General features: G+C 44.1%; 1 protein-coding gene across 2 annotated transcripts in view; it reads right to left on the bottom strand.

The window, feature by feature from the left end:
- The window catches only part of CCM2 (CCM2 scaffold protein), an 83,535-nt gene that overhangs the window by 40,480 nt on the left and 24,451 nt on the right, over positions 1-18,604 (bottom strand). The window lies entirely within an intron of this gene.

The following is an 18,604-nucleotide window of genomic DNA, read 5'->3' as shown; positions in this document are numbered from 1 at the left end:
ACCACAGTTTCCGCCTGCTAAACACACTTGTACTGAAAAACAGTGAAAAATCTAGTTGATGTGAACAAAAGGTCCCAGTGGGGGGAAAAAAAACAGTCAGATGAACATTTAACAGTAGCATCTTCAGTGCTGCCACTGATCAAAAGGAATTCTCTTGGGGAAGTTCTATGGGCTGTGTTCTGGAGGTCAGGCTAGATTATCACAAAGGTCCCCTCTGGCCTTGGAATCTATGAATCAGCAAAGCAGTGCTTTCCACCTAGCAGGTACTCATAGTTTGAGGGACTCAAGTCTAGCATAGAATAAGACAATACCAGAAATAGCAAAGAAACCACACTGTACTAACTGCTCAGGATCCATCTCCAGCACTAACTTTCCTTGACTATCAGTCACCTGTGGCTTTCCTCGATCTGTGCCACCAAGACAATGGAAATCAGCTGGGGAACTCTTGCTAGTAGTCCCTACGTTTGTAGATAGGTACTTATGCAAGGAGTTGTGAATGGAGATACCCCCGCAATGTGAGACTTTTAAAAACCAGCTCCCCTCCCTGCTTTCACCTGTGCTACAGCCACTTAATACTTTAAGACCCTATACCAAGCTTTTTAAGATCAAGACTTGGAGAGTTCTGACAGGGATTAATTCAGAATTTATGGCAAGAGGACTTTTAAATAAGGCCCATGTCTATGTTACAAAAAATTGCCAGCCCTTGAAAACCAGGTCAGGAAGTGTGTGCCTGACAAGGCATTCCAGAAGACAGTCCTGCAAAGAAGACCATGAAAGGAGAGTTCAAATAAGCTTTGCAAGGCTTGGACATAAATTGCAGAATATGGGATCAGAAGAGTAATTAGAATTAGCTGCAAGCAATTTCACATACAGCAATAAAATTAAAAAGCCCAACATGATTATTCCCTAATGTGACAGACTTGTTAAACAGGGACAACACAATTTATAATTTAAGGGGAAAGTATTTTACGATTTATTTAATCAGCCAAATTTGTTAAGCTTCAGAACACTATACTCCCTTAAGTGTTTATGTGTAGTCATGTACCATTGACCATTTACACATAAACACCTCGGGCTGGCTTCTTAACTGGGTGTATCTTGGGTGATGGATAACTGGCTGCCAGCAGCAGTACTACGATAGGCATAGCCAGGTACAGAGGGAAACTGACGAGGATTAGGATCCCAGTGAGGTTACCTTTACAGCTGGACTCAGCAGGTCAAGTTGCCCTTTGCAGCCAGTACAGGACATGAATGAAGACAATTCTCCACTCTTGCTGGATACAATTAGCAATTTCTAAGTATTAGATGCAATACTTCTCGTGTGTCAGACTAGATATAGCAGAAACATATACATTTTGGGGCAGCAGGACATAATTTTTCCTTGAGATTTGTAAAGCAGCCAATGTGGCCAGTCAATTACAAAATGAACACTCCTTTGTCATTGTGACGGAGCGATTCTGGCGGGACCCAACTGAGAGTGCCAAATCAGGACCAATTGCTTAAACTGGGCAGTCACAGCCAGTAGGGCTGTTTTTTTCCACCTCTAAGGCAAAAACCAAACCAGCAAAAAAGGACTCTTCTCCACTGGCACTCCTAACCACAAGTCACACAAGCACCTTCTTAGACACTCCAGTCTCCCAGTATCACCACTAGTGCACTGGGATATGGGATAAAATGAAAACAAAAAAACCAACACCCAAAAAAAGAAAAAGGTTCTCTCAATCCCAAAGGACCCAGCCCCAGACCAAGGTCATATACCATCAGATCTTACAAATCAATCACGCTGTTGCCGATCCTTTAGAAAATAAAAAATAAGGTTTATTAAGGGAAAAAAAAAAAGGTAGAGAGAGAGGTAGAATAATTTAAATGGAATCAATTACATACAGTAAATGGCAAAGTTCTTAGTTCAGGCTTGGCAGTGCTGGAGTAAACTGCAGGTTCAGATTAAAGTCTGAATACCCGCTGGCTGGGATGGGTCATTCAGTCCCTTGTGTAGAGCTTCAGTTCAGTCAGTCCCAGAGAGAGGTCAGAAGCAGGATTGAAGACAAGATGATGAGGATTAGTTAGATATAGATAGAGATTCCAGGTCCCCTTTCCTTTTTGTTCACAAAAAAAAAAAAAAAAGCAAATGGAGCCTGGGTGGAGTCAGCCAGTCCCTACTTTTTGCTGAGTCACAAGCTCTCTCTTTCTCTCCATGGGTCAATTGTGTAGCCGATGCCCTTAATGGGCCATCAGCCAGCTAGCAGGCATAAGCTCAGCTGGAATCTTTGCTTTCCAGAAGCAGAGCACAATACACACAACAGACAGACAGGAGCCTTATAACTTCAACTACAAAAACACACATACAGTACAGCATAGCATAATAATAATCATAAGCAACAACCCAGAACCAGGTACTTACCTTATATATGACCTATGACCTTAAGACTTGGTGCACTACAGGGACCTGGTTGGCAATATGTGTTCTATATATCCCCATTTATATCAATAACGTCACAGTCATCTTCTGCCATTAGAATCTCCAGATGTGTCATTTCCTAGTCCTCCTCCCTTTGTTCCTTCCTGATCGTCGCTGTGGCATAGCCTGGGATGAGTCAGGGTGTAGCAACAGAAAGGAATTAAAATAAATGTCTGTTACAAAAGGCATTGGACTGGGACCAAGAGATCTACTGAGAAGACCCAACTGTAGAGATGACAACAGTTTTGAAAGGCTGCGTTTACTCTTGGAAAAATTAAAACTGCCAATGGCACTAATAAGAAAAACACACACACGCCCAGGAGTCTAAGGTTCAGACAATTAGTAATACAAAATATGGAGCATTTTACTTCTAGGTAATTAGTTTTAGTGTGGAACCAGGTTAGAAGGCAAATACCAAAAGCTAGCTGGTGGTTTGTGTGAAAGAAATGGTTGTCTTAGTCCAACTCCTAATAACAGTCAGGTATTCCCACTGAAAACATCTCAGTCCAGATGTATTTAAGCACCTAACTCCCGATATCTTTGGGGATCTGGGCCTTTACTGAAAATGGAAACTAGGATGTAAAGTGGAGAGGCCATGGGAGAGTGAACTATATCCTCTTGTCGTAGGCCTGTCCCGCCAGCTCACACCGAAGGGCCATGAGTGGGCTTGCACGTTTGGGGAAGTAGGCAGGAAGGAAGTGCTCCCTGCCAGTAGCCGATGCTGTATGGACTCTGGATAAAGTGAGCGTCTCTTCTCCAGAGAGTTCAAGCCATTTCATGGCTCCTTTTTAAAAACACATTCACATTTTAAACCAAGAGCATGACAGACAGGGAAGCAGTCAGACAAGCGGCACTGTGCGTTTCAGACTTTGCATGCTGCAGAGATCTGCAGTTACTGGTAACGAAAGGATGCGATGGACTGTATCTAGAGCTGCCCCGTAGCAATCTGATGACTGTTTTCAGGCAAATTTTTCACACTGAGCAACTGGAAGTGCAACACTGACACTGTTAAAGGGGTGATGGAAGAGCTGCTAGTGGAAAAAGTAACTCACCCAACCACAATGAAATCAGTGATCACGGCAAAATTGTAATTGATATTTGCATTCTACCCATCTAGAATTCCCCCCTGCAGCTTGAAGTGGAAAAGCCTCTTTCACTTCCTTATTTGAAGTGCTGCGTCTAACATTGCTGTGCTGTTAAACAGTGGCTGACATCACCCCACATGTGATGCACTTTAGTGATGGTGAAGGGAGACAAGGGCGTAAAGCTGGAGGGATTCTTTGGGATGAAAGGCACCACACAAACTCCTCCCTTTCCAAAGGTCTAGGCTGTTTATCCAAGCCTCCTGGATTTGGCACACTCTGCCCCTTCTCCCTAGTTTTAGCACGTTCCAATTCAGTTTGTTATATCTGGTTGGTTTGCAACAGTAATTCCATCTACCAGATGGATCGTTTAGACTCAAACCGCAATCTGTTCTTAATTGATAGAGAAGAGAACATTTTATTTATGGAGTTAGCACACTAAGCCAGATCCATTCAGAAATATTCATGGAGCACACATCCAATGATTCTGCTTTTCAAATAGTTGTGGTTTGTTTGTTTTTTTTAAACAGTCAGCTCACTGGATAATGTATATATGCAAACAAGTTTTGCCAAGGGAAACAGTGGTGATTGGGGAGGAGGGATAGTTCAGTGGTTTGAGCATTGGCCTGCTAAAGCCAGGGTTGTGAGTTCAATCCTTGAGGAGGCCACTTAGGGATCTGGGGCAAAAATTGGTCCTGCTAGTGAAGGCAGGGAGCTGGACTAGATGACCTTTCAAGGTCCCTTCCAGTTCTAGGAGATTGGTATATCTCCAATTATTACAATCAGTACATACATCAGAAATAGCCTGTATTAGTGAACATTGGGAATACATTAAAAACAGTCTACACTGATTTTGAGAGCACTGCTTGGCATTACCTAACATCAGAAAGATATCCAGTCTGGCTGATTTAGCACAGACAGAACTCAATCTATCTAAGGAAAATTGCACTTTTGTCAATGTCCTATAGCAGCTACAGAGAAAATCCCTAACTGATGAACATTTCTATGAGCAGCCTCAAAGGCTGCTGAAGTAAAGCTTTCCTATTGTTTATACTGCAGCTGTGCCTGGAAGCCCCCAGTAGAATTAAGACACCCCCCCTTAGGCACAATAACATGAACACAACTAACTAACTAACGTCTGTTAGTCTATAAGGTGCCACAGGATTCTTTGCTGCTTTTACATGAACACAAAAGAAAACAAACCGTCTCCTGCCCTATGAATTTACCATCCATTTTAAAAACACAAAGCACATTCTTCTGCCCTGTGCATCCTCTCCCCTCCCTTAAGTGGAAGGCAGTCAGTTCAGAAACGAAACAGACTACATATTTCTGTAGCATCTCTCATTTAAAGTCTCCACACACTTCACGAAAGGTAGTTATGTTTCATTCCCATTTTACAGTGGGGGCGGACTGAAGCACAGATATTAAGTTGAATTATGATGAATGCTCTCATTGAGGAATTCGTGACTTTCTACGCAAGAAAAACAACAGTTTGGGTTAAATAAGGAAATTTATCCTTCAGCTGACTACAGCAACATCACCGGTAACATACAGAAATACTTCTTGGATTTGCCCTCTAGAACTATTCGCTATAAAATAACCCATAAGATTTACTGAACCCAACATGATTTCAATTCCTGGAGTGCTGGAGGTTTGGTACAGACAATGCAACATTCATACACTTGCTTCAAGTACAGTCTCATAACTGCGCAGGGCTTTACCAAGAGGCAGCAGCATGGACATACTTGCAGTCACTTTCACACAGCTGCCCACAAGGGTCCAATTAGCACAGTGGCTCAAACTTTTTTTACTGGTGACCCCTGTCACATAGCAAGGCTGAGTGTGACCCCCCCTTATAAATTAAACGCTTTTTTATATATTTAACACCATTACATAAGAACATAAGAAAGGCCGTACTGGGTCAGACCAAAGGTCCATCTAGCCCAGTATCTGTCTACCGACAGTGGCCAATGCCAGGTGCCCCTGAGGGAGTGAACCTAACAGGCAATGATCAAGTGATCTCTCTCCTGCCATCCATCTCCATCCTCTGACGAACAGAGGCTAGGGACACCATTCTTACCCATCCTGGCTAATAGCCATTTATGGACTTAGCCACCATGAATTTATCCAGTCCCCTTTTAAACATTGTTATAGTCCTAGCCTTCACAACCTCCTCAGGTAAGGAGTTCCACAAGTTGACTGTGCGCTGCGTGAAGAAGAACTTCCTTTTATTTGTTTTAAACCTGCTACCTATTAATTTCATTTGGTGACCCCTAGTTCTTGTATTATGGGAATAAGTAAATAACTTTTCCTTATCCACTTTCTCAACATCACTCATGATTTTATATACCTCTATCATGTCCCCCCTTAGTCTCCTCTTTTCCAAACTGAAGAGTCCTAGCCTCTTTAACCTTTCCTCATATGGGACCCTCTCTAAACCCCTAATCATTTTAGTTGCTCTTTTCTGAACCTTTTCTAGTACTAGAATATCTTTTTTGAGGTGAGAAGACCACATCTGTACACAGTATTCGAGATGTGGGCGTACCATGGATTTATATAAGGGCAATAATATATTCTCAGTCTTATTCTCTATCCCCTTTTTAATGATTCCTAACATCCTGTTTGCTTTTTGACCGCCTCTGCACACTGCGTGACATCTTCAGAGAACTATCCACGATAACTCCAAGATCTTTTCCTGACTCGTTGTAGCTAAATTAGCCCCCATTGTGTTGTATGTATAGTTGGGGTTATTTTTTCCAATGTGCATTACTTTACATTTATCCACATTAAATTTCATTTGCCATTTTGTTGCCCAATCACTTAGTTTTGTGAGATCTTTTTGAAGTTCTTCACAATCTGCTTTGGTCTTAACTATCTTGAGTAGTTTAGTGTCATCTGCAAACTTAGCCACCTCACTGTTTACCCCTTTCTCCAGATCATTTATGAATAAATTGAATAGGATTGGTCCTAGGACTGACCCTTGGGGAACACCACTAGTTACCCCTCTCCATTCTGATAATTTACCATTAATTCCTACCCTTTGTTCCCTGTCCTTTAACCAGTTCTCAATCCATGAAAGGACCTTTCCTTTTATCCCATGACAGCTTAATTTACGTAAGAGTCTTTGGTGAGGGACCTTGTCAAAGGCTTTCTGGAAATCTAAGTACATTATGTCCACCGGATCCCCCTTGTCCACATGTTTGTTGACCCCTTCAAAGAACTCTAATAGATTAGTAAGACACGATTTCCCTTTACAGAAACCATGTTGACTATTGCTCAAGAGTTTATGTTTTTCTATGTGTCTGACAATTTTATTCTTTTCTATTGTTTCAACTAATTTGGTTAGACTTACCGTCTGTGTAATGCCAGGATCACCCTAGAGCCCTTTTTAAATATTGGCGTTACATTAGCTAACTTCCAGTCATTGGGTAATTTAAAGGACAGGTTACAAACCTTGGTTAATAGTTCTCACATTTGAGTTCTTTCAGAACTCTTGGGTGAATGCCATCTGGTCCCGGTGACTTGTTAATGTTGAGTTTATCAATTAATTCCAAAACCTCCTCTAGTGACACTTAAATCTGAGGAACTGTCACAGATTGGTCACCTACAAAAGCCAGCTCAGGTTTGGGAATCTCCCTAACATCCTCAGCCGTGAAGACTGAAGCAAAGAATCCATTTAGTTTCTCCGCAATGACTTTATCATCTTTAAGTGCTCCTTTTGTATTTCGATCGTCAAGGGGCCCCACTGGTTGTTTAGCAGGCTTCCTGCTTCTGATGTACTTAAAAAACATTTTGTTATTACCTTTGGAGTTTTTGGCTAGCCGTTCTTCAAACTCCTCTTTGGCTTTTCTTATTACACTCTTGCACTTAAGTTGGCAGTGTTTGTGCTCCTTTCTATTTGCCTCACTGGGATTTGACTTCCACTTTTTAAAGGAAGTCTTTTTATCTCTCACTGCTTCTTTTACATGGTTAAGCCAAGCCACGGTGGCTCTTTTTTAGTTCTTTTATAAATGCTGAAGGCAAAGAGGGGCTTGGGGTGGAGGTTGACAGCTCGTGACCCCCCCCATGTAATAACCTCTGACCCCCTAAGGGGTCCCAACCCCCAGTTTGAGAACCCCTGAATTAGCAGCAGTGAAGTGTACCAAGTCTTGTCAAACTCACTCTGCGGCTGGAGAAAAACAGGGAACACCATCTGAGGCACTAGAGCCATCTGACTGCAGACTCAGGGTGACAGCAATGAAATCCTTCATATACAGTAAAAAGAACAGGAGGACTTGTGGCACCTTAGAGACTAACACATTTATTTCAGCATGAGCTTTCGTGAGCTACAGCTCACTTCTTTGGATGCATAGAATGGAACACACAGACATGAGATATTTATACATACAGAGAACATGAAAAGGTGGAAGTATGCACAACAACAGGAAGAGTCTATTCTTCCTGAAACCTGTTCTTATACAGTAGATTCTCTTCACTCCCAATTAAATACAAGCTGACATTCTGCAATAACAGAGTAGGATCCCCTCTCATGAAAGAAAGCTTCCCATGTACCATTGGTGAGGGGATTTTTAAGCCACGATCTGTTACGTAAAGCACTCCTTGTACACTAAACTGCAATTTATCTTCAATTAAAATCCCATGTAGACTACTAAGCAAACTAGGCGCAGCCATCAGTACAAAAAAGAGTTTACATTCACTAAATTAGATTCTCCAGTCGAGCACACAAACTTTATGTACAAGCAAGCGTAACACTGCCATTTTCACCTGAAAAAACCAGAAGATTGAACTCTTGCCAACTGCAGTGTCTATCTCCTGTCAAGCTGACCCCAAAGTACTTGTCAAAAATATTGGCAGCATATAAACTCATCTATGAGCCTATTATGAGAGGCTCATTAAAAATCATTACTGATTGATCAGAGGCCAAAACCATCAAGACAAACACAAAAGTTAGACCCTTCTAACAAACTCCTTAAGTGACTCAGTCTAGACTAGATAACAAGGAAAGAGACTCCAGCCAAAATACTGGAATGGGTCTATTGGGGAGCGAAGCAGGGAATGAAAGCCACAAACCCCAGGAACTCATGAAATGAACTATCCATGGCACCATAGGCACCAACTCTGTGGGTGCTCTGGGGCTGGAGCATCCACGGGGAAAAATTGGTGGGTGCTCTGCACTCCCTGGCAGCTCCCTGCCCAGCTCACCCCTGCCTCCACCCTGCCTCTGCCCCTGGGTGCACCGTGTGCCCGCTTTTTCCCCCTGGCTCCCAGCACTTGCACCATGAAACAGCCAATTCGCGAGGCAAGCACTGGGGGGGAGAGACAGTGCGCTGGGGGAAGAGGCGGGGCCGGGATTTGGAGAAGGGGTCGAATAGGAGCAGAGTTGGGGTGGGGACTTTGGGGAAGGGGTTGGAATGGGAGCGGGGAAAGGATGGAGTTGGGACAGGGTAGGGCACAAGCACCCACCGGCACCAGGGAAAGTTGGCACCTATGCATGGCACATTTGCCCAGGGACTGGCAAACCATCAATGGGAGACTGAATGGGAACACTGGATCCTCATGTGAAATGGTTGCCTGTATAACCTCTACATGCCACAATCTACACAGGACAGAACTACAGTCACTGAACAACCGAAATTGCATCCAACACTTCCAAAGTACTGTTCTCCCGGATTAGAGAAGGAATGCACCATAAAAACTACAAAAGAATGTTACTCTGACACCTCCCCGAAGCTGAAGGACAAGTATGCACCACCCAGCACCAAGCCCACCACAGCAGTATTAGGGAGTGGCAGCGCCTCTCTTCCATTCAACAAGCTTGACACAGATGTTAGTGCTAAGGCCTACTCTGCCCCCAGATTCTTTTGTACCATGATGGGTGTGGTTTCCACCACCCCCACCGACAGTCATACTGATATAAAGGTGCCTTATGCCAGCATAGTTATACCCCCTGCCATACAGAAATAAGCAATACTGGTATAAGACACCCTTATGTATCAGCGTAACTGCATCCAGACTAGGCGGGTCCTCTCACTTTAACTTGTGTGTTTAAACAAGCCCTTAGGCCAGTTTGGTTTTTTATGGCAGCGACAGAGGAGTTAAATCCTCCCAGCTGTTTCCTTCTGATGAAGTTGGGCGGTGACTTGTGTGTGACCTTTTACACTTTGCAGCGGAAATAAAATCTTACCAGAGAAACACTTTTCCCTTTTCTCCTCTAAGTGATTCTAAGCAAACACTACGCCCTCTGCTGGAAGAATCGGCTATGGACTATTAAAACGGCAACAGCTGGGTAGAGAATCGTTCTTGAATGTGTTACCTATGAGCTCCTTTGGCATAGCTGATGCGCGAGGGTAAAGATACTGGCATAGCACTGGAAAGCTGCTAGTGGTTTGCTAACACAGCCTGCTCCATCAGCGTGCGTCACTTCTACGGGTCCCTTTACAGGAAGATCAGAGATGTGCTAGCCCAACTGTATTCTAGACCAGAGGTTCTCAAACTGGGGTGGGGTGAAATGTATTCTGGGGGTGGGTGAGAGGCTTACGAGGGGGGGAGGGAGGAGGAGGAGAAGAGAGACCCTACTGCACACATTTTACCCACAGCAATGAACAACTAGCAAAGCTGATTCCTCCAGACATATCAGGCCCTCAGATGACGCTGTGCATTTGACTCTAGATGGCACTGAGCATTTAGATGGATTTCTGCATAGTATTATACAAAGTCATAGAATCTCAGGGTTGGAAGGGACCTTAGGAGGTCATCTAGTCCAATCCCCTGCTCAAAGCAGGACCAACCCCCAACTGTGGTTGCCATCTGTACATCAATCCGTTTGCTATGACAGGCTGTGCACATTTAATTGTGAGCACTGACCACAATCGCAGTTTTGCTCTGTCATAAACAGTTAGTTAAGGGTTAAGGGTTTTTTCCTACCTGTAAAGGGTTAACAAGCAGTACCTGTGGACACCTGACCAGAGGACCAATCAGGGACAAGATAATTTCAAATCCCTGTGGAGGGAAGTTTTTTTTTTTCTGTTCTTTGTTTTTTACAGAGTCTCTCTTGGGAGTTGAAGGAGTCCAGACATCTTAATCAAGTCCTCCCAGGTTTCTGCAATAAATTCTTCTATTCAAGCTAGTGAGTATTAGCAAGGAACTAGTATTCTTATACTTTTATTTCTGTATTTGCAATTCTGTGTTTTGCTATAGAATTTCTTTAATCCTGTACTGTTATTGCTTTTACTGAGAAAGAAAGGAGGGGGAATTCTCTCCAGAGATTGATAAGTTTAGACCCTGTGTATTGTTCCATCTTGGTTACAGAGACAGTTACTTTCTTTTTATTCTTTAATAAATTCTTTTCTTTGGACTTGGTTGATCTTTCCTTGGGTGGATTCTCAGGGAAAGGGGGGGAGGGAGGCATCCCTCTGTAGTTGGATCCCGGTATCTCTCCTAGGAAAACGGATGGGGGAGGAAGCAGTGGGGAATGGTTTATTTCTCCTAGGTGTAAGAACTCCATGGATTTGGGGCTCTTGGGATCCCCAAGGATTTTGGGGAAGGACTGTGTCCCAATACACGTACCTTATTGGGTGGTGGCAGCTATTTTACCAGATCTAAACTAGGATTTTAGTTTAGAGGAGTCAATGCAGGTCCCCATATTGGAACCCAACAGCTCCAAGTGGGGGTGAGACCTATGACATGCTTATTACAATGGCTCGTTGATGCAACAGAAAAAAAATAAAAGTGAAAAACAAAGAAGCTGAAACTGATTCAAGTGAAGCACTGCTGCCACATATATATCAGACTTTAAGGTCAGAAAGCACCATTATGATCATCTAGTCTGACCTCTTGCACAACGCAGGCCACAGAATCTCACTCACCCACTCCTGTATCAAACCTGTCTCTGAGCCAGTGAAGTCCTCAAATCATGGTTTAAAAGACTTCAAGATGCAAAGAACCTTCCAGCAAGTGACCCGTGCCCCACGCTGCAGAGGAAGGCAAAAAAACATGGCCTCTGCCAATCTGCTCTGGAGGAAAATTCCTTCCTGACCCCAAATATGGTGATTAGCTAAACCCTGAGCGTGTGGGCAAGACTCACCAGCCAGACACCCAGGAAAGAATTCTCTGTAGTAACTCAGCTCCCCTCCCATCTAACATCCATGTAAGCACTTGTGGGGCGTGAAGGGGGGAGGCTATAGACTATCCAGTACACATGGGCTTACCAAGACTTGTCAGACCCCCAAAAAAACCAAGTTCACCCTAGTGAGGGAAACTGTGCTAGAGACACTTTTGTGATGAACAACTCTCTGTACTGATTTCTTTCTATTCAGTAATAGAACTGCACTTCTGTCTGGCTCAGAGGAGAGATCTGATGCTCTCCTTCTGTCTGAGAAATAGTGCAATAAAACACAAGCATCACTGACCTATATGAATATTCAGTTCAGACCTTTACTACACTGGGGTATTTACCCTGGTTGCAGCCATTGGTGTCAAGCCACTAGTGTTGCTGTAGCGGTGCAAACTCCAGGTGAAAACAAGCAAAACTGTACAAAATCGTGGTTTGCATCAGTGCAGATAACCGTGGCTTGAAACCAGCCCTAAGCTGCAATGGGGCCAAATTGTGGCTGTGGCTGTCTACACCAGGGGCTTGCACCAGTGGCTGCCATCCCCACCCCATCCCCCAATGGCTGAAAATCCTCAGTACAGATAAGGCCCAAGAGGTGGAGGAGGAGATGGAGGGTGAGTATAAGCAAATATGTGATCGCGCAGTAAACTGATCACAAACTATTTTCCAAGTTAGAACATAATTACATAGAATTCAACAGACAACCGAGCCCGAAAGTTCTGTGCTTTCTTCCCCTCCATGGGCTGCAGAGATACATGGTAACGGCAGGAGTTAAGCCAACATGGTTTGCAGTGTCATCAGAACTTAGAAGTATTTACAGCTTTCGCTGCTTTCCCAGCATTTCAGATCACATAAGAGTTTTATTTTCAATCCCATAGGAAGTGTCCCCCACCCTTCACCCAGTTTATTTTAGGGAGATTTGACTTAGTTACAGAAGAAAAAAAAACTTTACAGACCGGATTTGTGGGTTTTATGAAGAGCTCATTGTTTGTGTTGTGATGAGCAGGCGACTGCCAATTACAGTCTGCACACCACAGACCTCAGCCCCAATCCTGTAATCACATCCGTGTGGTGGACTCCCCAACCTGGGCCGAGGCCCACTGACTTCAGTGGCCTCCACATGGGTGTAAGGGTCTGTCTGTGTTCTGGTTGCAAGATCAAGGCTCTAATCACATAAGAACAGTGGTCCAGTTTCATTACACAAGAGTTACACTTTAGTTAGTTAGTACTTCCATACCAGGCAGACTCAGTTACTCTCCAGATGCAATCAGTAGAAAACGTGTGCCTTCCGTTCGTCACACTGACAGCAAACAAGAGACCCCAACACTGTTCTGTAATCCTACCTCTGGATCTGGACACTGTCCCACTCCGACCTCCCTCGTGCCTTCCCCTCCCAACCTCCACCAGTCAGACTTCTGGCTAATGTCACCTATTAGCTTCACTGTGCCACTTCCCACCCAACCCTGTCTACCTGTAGGCCCTGTCTCCCACTGCCTTTTATCTGGACATACTGGACAAAATATCCATAGGAAGAGAGGGTATTAACCCTTCCTTTTCTACTGATTATTCACATGGGAACATTAAGTTATTTATTCAAACAAGTGTAATGCCAAACTTTAAAAAGCATCAGCTGGCGTGACAGCCCCTCGCCTGTTCGCAGCAGGGTTAACAATATAAACAAAGCAGAAGGGGTCGGTTCGATTTTCGGTCAGAAGGTGATTTGTAAAGCACTGACAGGGTATGTCTAGACCAGGACTTTGCAGTGCTTTGCTCACCATTGGTCTAGCACCAGTGCAAATGCTAGGGGCTGGTCCACACACTGTTTTTGTACCAGTATCACTATTTTGGTTATAAATGTCACACCTAACGAACAAGGCTGAGATCACACCCCATCACCCACTGGGCCAACAAAGCTACGCAGGCAGAAGCCTGGAATGTAGATCTGACCGGTGGTAGGGGTGAGGTACAGCGTGTCTAGATGAACCCTTGACAAGGTGCAGGTGTCATTACCACCATGTTGCTAAGGCTGAGCGGGGTCAGGCACTGTGGTGAAGATGCCTGTGCCCCTGTCTCCACTAGCACTTCCCCAATGCTAGCACTCTTCCCAGGGTTGGAAAGTGCCAGTGTAAACAAGATTTAAGATGCAGACACAGATAAGACAAGATGCTCCAGGAAAGCCAGAGGAACGTGCAAGGTCAGAGGTTGTTTTTCTGCTCTTGCGCTTCTATTCCAGAATAAGCTAGTGGGGGGGGGGGGGAGGGACTGTGGCCTCGGTGTATTGGTGGCAGAGCTAGGAATTAAATCCAGCTCTCCCAAATCCCATATTTAACCATAAGACCATCCTTCCATTCACTGGAAGAGCTACACAAAAGTCTTGAGCTTTTATTATTTGTATTACTATAGAGCCTAATAGCCTCAGTCATGCACCAGGACCCCAAAGTATCAGGGGGTGGCTGTGTTAGTCTGTATCCACAGAAACAAGGAGTGCGGTGGCACCTTAGAGACTAACAGATTTATTTGGGCATAAGCTTTTCTGGGTAAAAACCCCACTTCTTCAGATGCATGTATTTTGGGGAGAGGATGCTATTGCTAGCATCTAGGCCCAACTACTCGACACAGCAGTTACTGCATTGCCATGGTGGATGAAACCATTTCTCTTACGGGATCTGTGGGCTCTGAACACCGTAGTTCTGGTTGCTCACTGCCCGCCTATTGCAAGCCTGTTCTCACACACACTTAGCTACCAGTCTCCTTTGTGATTCCTGTCATTTCAAGAGTGAATGCTGTTTGGGCAGCCGGATTAAAGGCCATTCAGCCCTTTGAGTGAAGTGTGGGGAAAAATGCAGCCCAGTTTAAAAGCGGTGCAGGTTGGTTTTGTATATGAACAAGAATTAGATTAACTTTAATGCAAACCAATGGGACTAATTCTCATTTACTGCATTATAAAGCATGGGCCAGACAGTGTTCTGAATGTGAATTATCTAAGCTATACAGTGCTATTGATACCCAGCATCCTGCTTTTTTCCTCCTCTCACATCATATCTCAAGTACAAGTATCCTGGTTCTCAGGGTAGGATGTGCCAGTATTACCGGTATCTAAAGGCTTGTCTACACTGGCAATTTACATCACTGCAACTTCCTCGCTCAGGGGGTGTGAAAAAACACAGCGCTGTAAAGTGCCAGTGTAGACAGTGCCCCAGCGCTGGCAGCCACACCCCTTGTGGAGGTGGGTTTTTTAGAGCTGCGCCGCGACCACACAAGCCACGTTAAAGCATTGCCAGTGTAGACTAGCCATAAAATTGGCATGTTTACGTTAGCTATATGGAGGTTGCTTCCGCAATTCTGGACTATATGGACATGATTGCTGGGCAGATGCAGAGTCATTCTTGAATATGTTGAAGTAACTTAATGGGTAACGTGTTATTGCGGTGGATGCAAATATTTGCAGTAGCAAAGTTTTCAAATCAGTTACCAAGTACATGGCAGCAGCAGTGCAACAGGTAAAAATATTGAACAATTAAAACAAATGCTAAAGTAGCGCCAAGCATCTTATGGTCAATGTGAGAACCAGGTAAATGCTATCAAGAGAGGGCAGCCAGATTTCCTCTGAGAAGTTAAGCCAACCCAGCTTCATTGGATTTTTCATCTCGAGCTTACTCCTGCATGATATAGTTATAACCTGACCTAACCCCCAGCGTACACAGTGCTAGATCGACGGAAGAATTCTTCTGTAGACCTACTACAGTGACAGGTGAAGCCTCCCATCATTGTAGCGAATGGCTACACAGATTAGCACTACAGCTGTGCCACTGCAGCATTTCAAACAAGCTAGCCCACTGTCACTTGGAGGTGGTGTTCCTGCAGTGACGGAAAAGACCTTCAGTCTATACTACGGGATACCACCAGTGTAGACATACCCTATGACAAACTAGGGCTAGTTTAGAGCCCTTAGAGTAAGTGGGTGTCAAACAGTAAGCTAGTCTCACTCTAACTATATCAGTACTGCTGCCCCACTATGATCTGGAGGAATGCAGTCATTACGGATTTGGTTTTGCCTAGAAGCAGCCTAAGAAGAGCTGTTGCCTCTACCTTGGAAAAGCTTGTTCTATTTCCAGGAGCAAACTCAGAAGCAGGAAGAGTCAGCACATGAGCACGTAGAACCTTCTCTGCTGTGAATCGTCAGGGACTGAGGTTAGCAACAACTGCTGTGGGCAAGTGTGACGTACTGTAGGGAGGAGATGCGCCTGGCCAGTATATCTCAGGACAATTTTGTATCTTGAAGGCGCTTAGTGTGAATGTGTATCACAGGACAGAAGCAGGAACTGACTTTGTTCTCTTCTGTTTGCTTCACAGGCTCAGGAACAAACACCAAACTCTTGGACCACAGAGCAGCAGTTTCATTGCTCAGTTGCAGAGAAAGCCACACAGAAAAGGAGATCAAAAAGATGTACTTGCTTTACACCAATCTTTGCACTGGATTCTGACAGATTTATGCACATATCAAATTGTAAACACAGAAGGCAAACATCAGAATTTTGATGCCAAATGTAGATCTGTTTGAGTTACTGCCTATACGTATTCTGCTGACACAGTGAAATCAAAATGGCCTTGTTTTGCTGCCAGTAGTCACAACTTACACCATCTAGTAGAGTCTTTCGTGTTTAGAGGTCGGTTTCTCAGGCTCTCTCTTCAGCAGTTTTCACTAGTCTCAAAATATTAAACTAGGAGGAGAACTGATGCTTTAAGACATGTCCTCATTCAGAGGTGGCTGTTTAAAAACACTCTGCATCATCAAAGAGCCTGATGTACCCCAGCAAAAGCCTAGCTCAGCACAGAACATGCTGCAGTGCAATCCCCTTTACAACCTGAAGCTGCTGTATTTTCTAGCTCTCCGGTCTTTAGTGGTTATATTTGTGAAGCAGCAGTAAAAGTTAACATGGAATGGAATGAGAGACTCAACCATTAGCTCCTACCGCACGTTTCACATTCCTATTAGAATATGCTGTCATCACAAGCAGATGGGCGTAGATGCTGCCCTGAAGGTAGGAATATTTCCTCCCCCTTCCCCAGAAAGTGTTGAGCACTGCACTGGGCGACAGAGGCAGAGTCACTCTCCCAGCAGAGACCCATGTCTAATTCTGTTGAGCTCCATACAGAGGATCATCTTCAATCAATTTTAACAATATGATTATGCAAATCAGAACTGTAAGTAGGTTCTTTGTGACTCAAGTGTACACTGACTAATAGTAATCAAATGAAATCAATACTACCTGACAGAAGACATGGTAAACAGTAGCTCTGGCAACGTGAAAGGTAATGCGTATGTAGTCAGCCAAGGAACTCCCAAATTCTAAAACTCCGACAGATTTAAAACCCCTTAAGAACTCCTCTACAGGGGGATTGTCTGTAAAATGAGGCAACTTGTCTAACTCCCAGGGGTGCGAGTGATCAGTGAGTGTTTGAAGTAGCACTGTGAGCAGGGTGGATTGATTTAAAGAAGTGGAAAGCCTTGATTTAGATCAACTTTTCCATTTGTATTTCAGTTCTTTTCTAAAGAAAGGTGCATTCTCACTGGTTGATACAACCTCTAAAATATGTTGATTTACAAACTAAATAAAGCCTTTAGAGTAGGTTTGGTACATCTTTTTGCTACCTAGGAAGGTACACTATAATATACATTTATTTAAGCAATTATCCAATTTCATATTTTCCTATTTTTATGAATTGTGCATATGTAGTATGTTAGAACATGGTGAATGATGGGTGGAGTTATATTCATAATTTGAGAACTGAGCTAGTCAGAGCTGAAGTAGGGAGAAGCTATAAAATAGGAGCACGAGACCTTAACAGAGGGGCTCAGTGGATGACCCTGATGAGATATGTGATGGTGTGTCACGGAGTGTGGGGGAGTCATGGCCCTGCACCCCCCACTTCCTGCGATTCACCGTGACTCTCAGCCAGTCAGTAAAACAGAAGGTTTATTAGATGACAGGAACAGTCCCAAGCAGTGCTTGTAAGTACAACCAGGACCCCTCAGCCAGGTCCCTCTGGGGGGCAAGGAGCTTAGACCCCAGACTTGGGGTTCCCTGCTTCCTCCCAGCCAGCCCAAAACTGAAACCAAAAAACCCTCCAGCAGGCTCTCTTCTCCCTCCTACTCTCCCCCTCTCCCTTTGTCCCGTTTCCCGGGCAAAGGTGTCAACTCACCCCACCCCCCTTCCTGGCTCAGGTTACAGGCTCAAAAAGAACAGGAGGACTTGTGGCGCCTTAGAGACTAACAAATTTATTTGAGCATAAGCTTTCGTGGGCTATAGCCCACTTCTTCGGATGCACAGAATGGAACATATATGAGGACGGACGCATGCATGCACACACACACGATGGGAGTTGTCTTACCAATTCTGAGAGGCCAAATTAAGTAAGAGAGAAAACTTTTGAAGTGATAATCAAGATAGCCCAGTACAGACAGTTTGATTAGAAGTGTGAGAATACTTACATGCGGAGATAGATTCAAGGTTTGTAATGGCTCAGCCATTCCCAGTCTCTATTCAAGCCTAAATTGATTGTATCTAATTTGCATATCAATTTGAGTTCAGCGGTTTCTCATTGGAGTCTATTTTTGAAGCTTTTCTGTTGCGAAATTGCCACCCTCAGGTCTGTTATTGAGTGACCAGACAGGTTAAAGTGTTCTACTGGTTTTTGAATGTTATGATTCCTGATGTCAGATTTGTGTCCATTTATTCTTTTGCGTAGAGACTGTCCGGTTTGGCCAATGTATATGGCAGAGGGGCATTGCTGGCACATATCACATTGGTAGATGTGCAGGTGAATGAGTCCCTGATGGCACGGCTGATGTGATTAGGTCCTATGATGTCACTTGAACAGATGTGGACAGAGTTGGCATCGGGCTTTGTTGCAAGGATAGGTTCCTGGGGCAGTGTTCAGGTACCTTCCCTC

The sequence above is a fragment of the Mauremys reevesii genome, linkage group 2 (assembly GCF_016161935.1).
Source record: "Mauremys reevesii isolate NIE-2019 linkage group 2, ASM1616193v1, whole genome shotgun sequence".
In the NCBI taxonomy this organism is placed as follows: Eukaryota; Metazoa; Chordata; order Testudines; family Geoemydidae; genus Mauremys; species Mauremys reevesii.
Note: the sequence above shows the minus strand (reverse complement) of the source record. Positions and strands in the feature narration are given on the sequence as shown.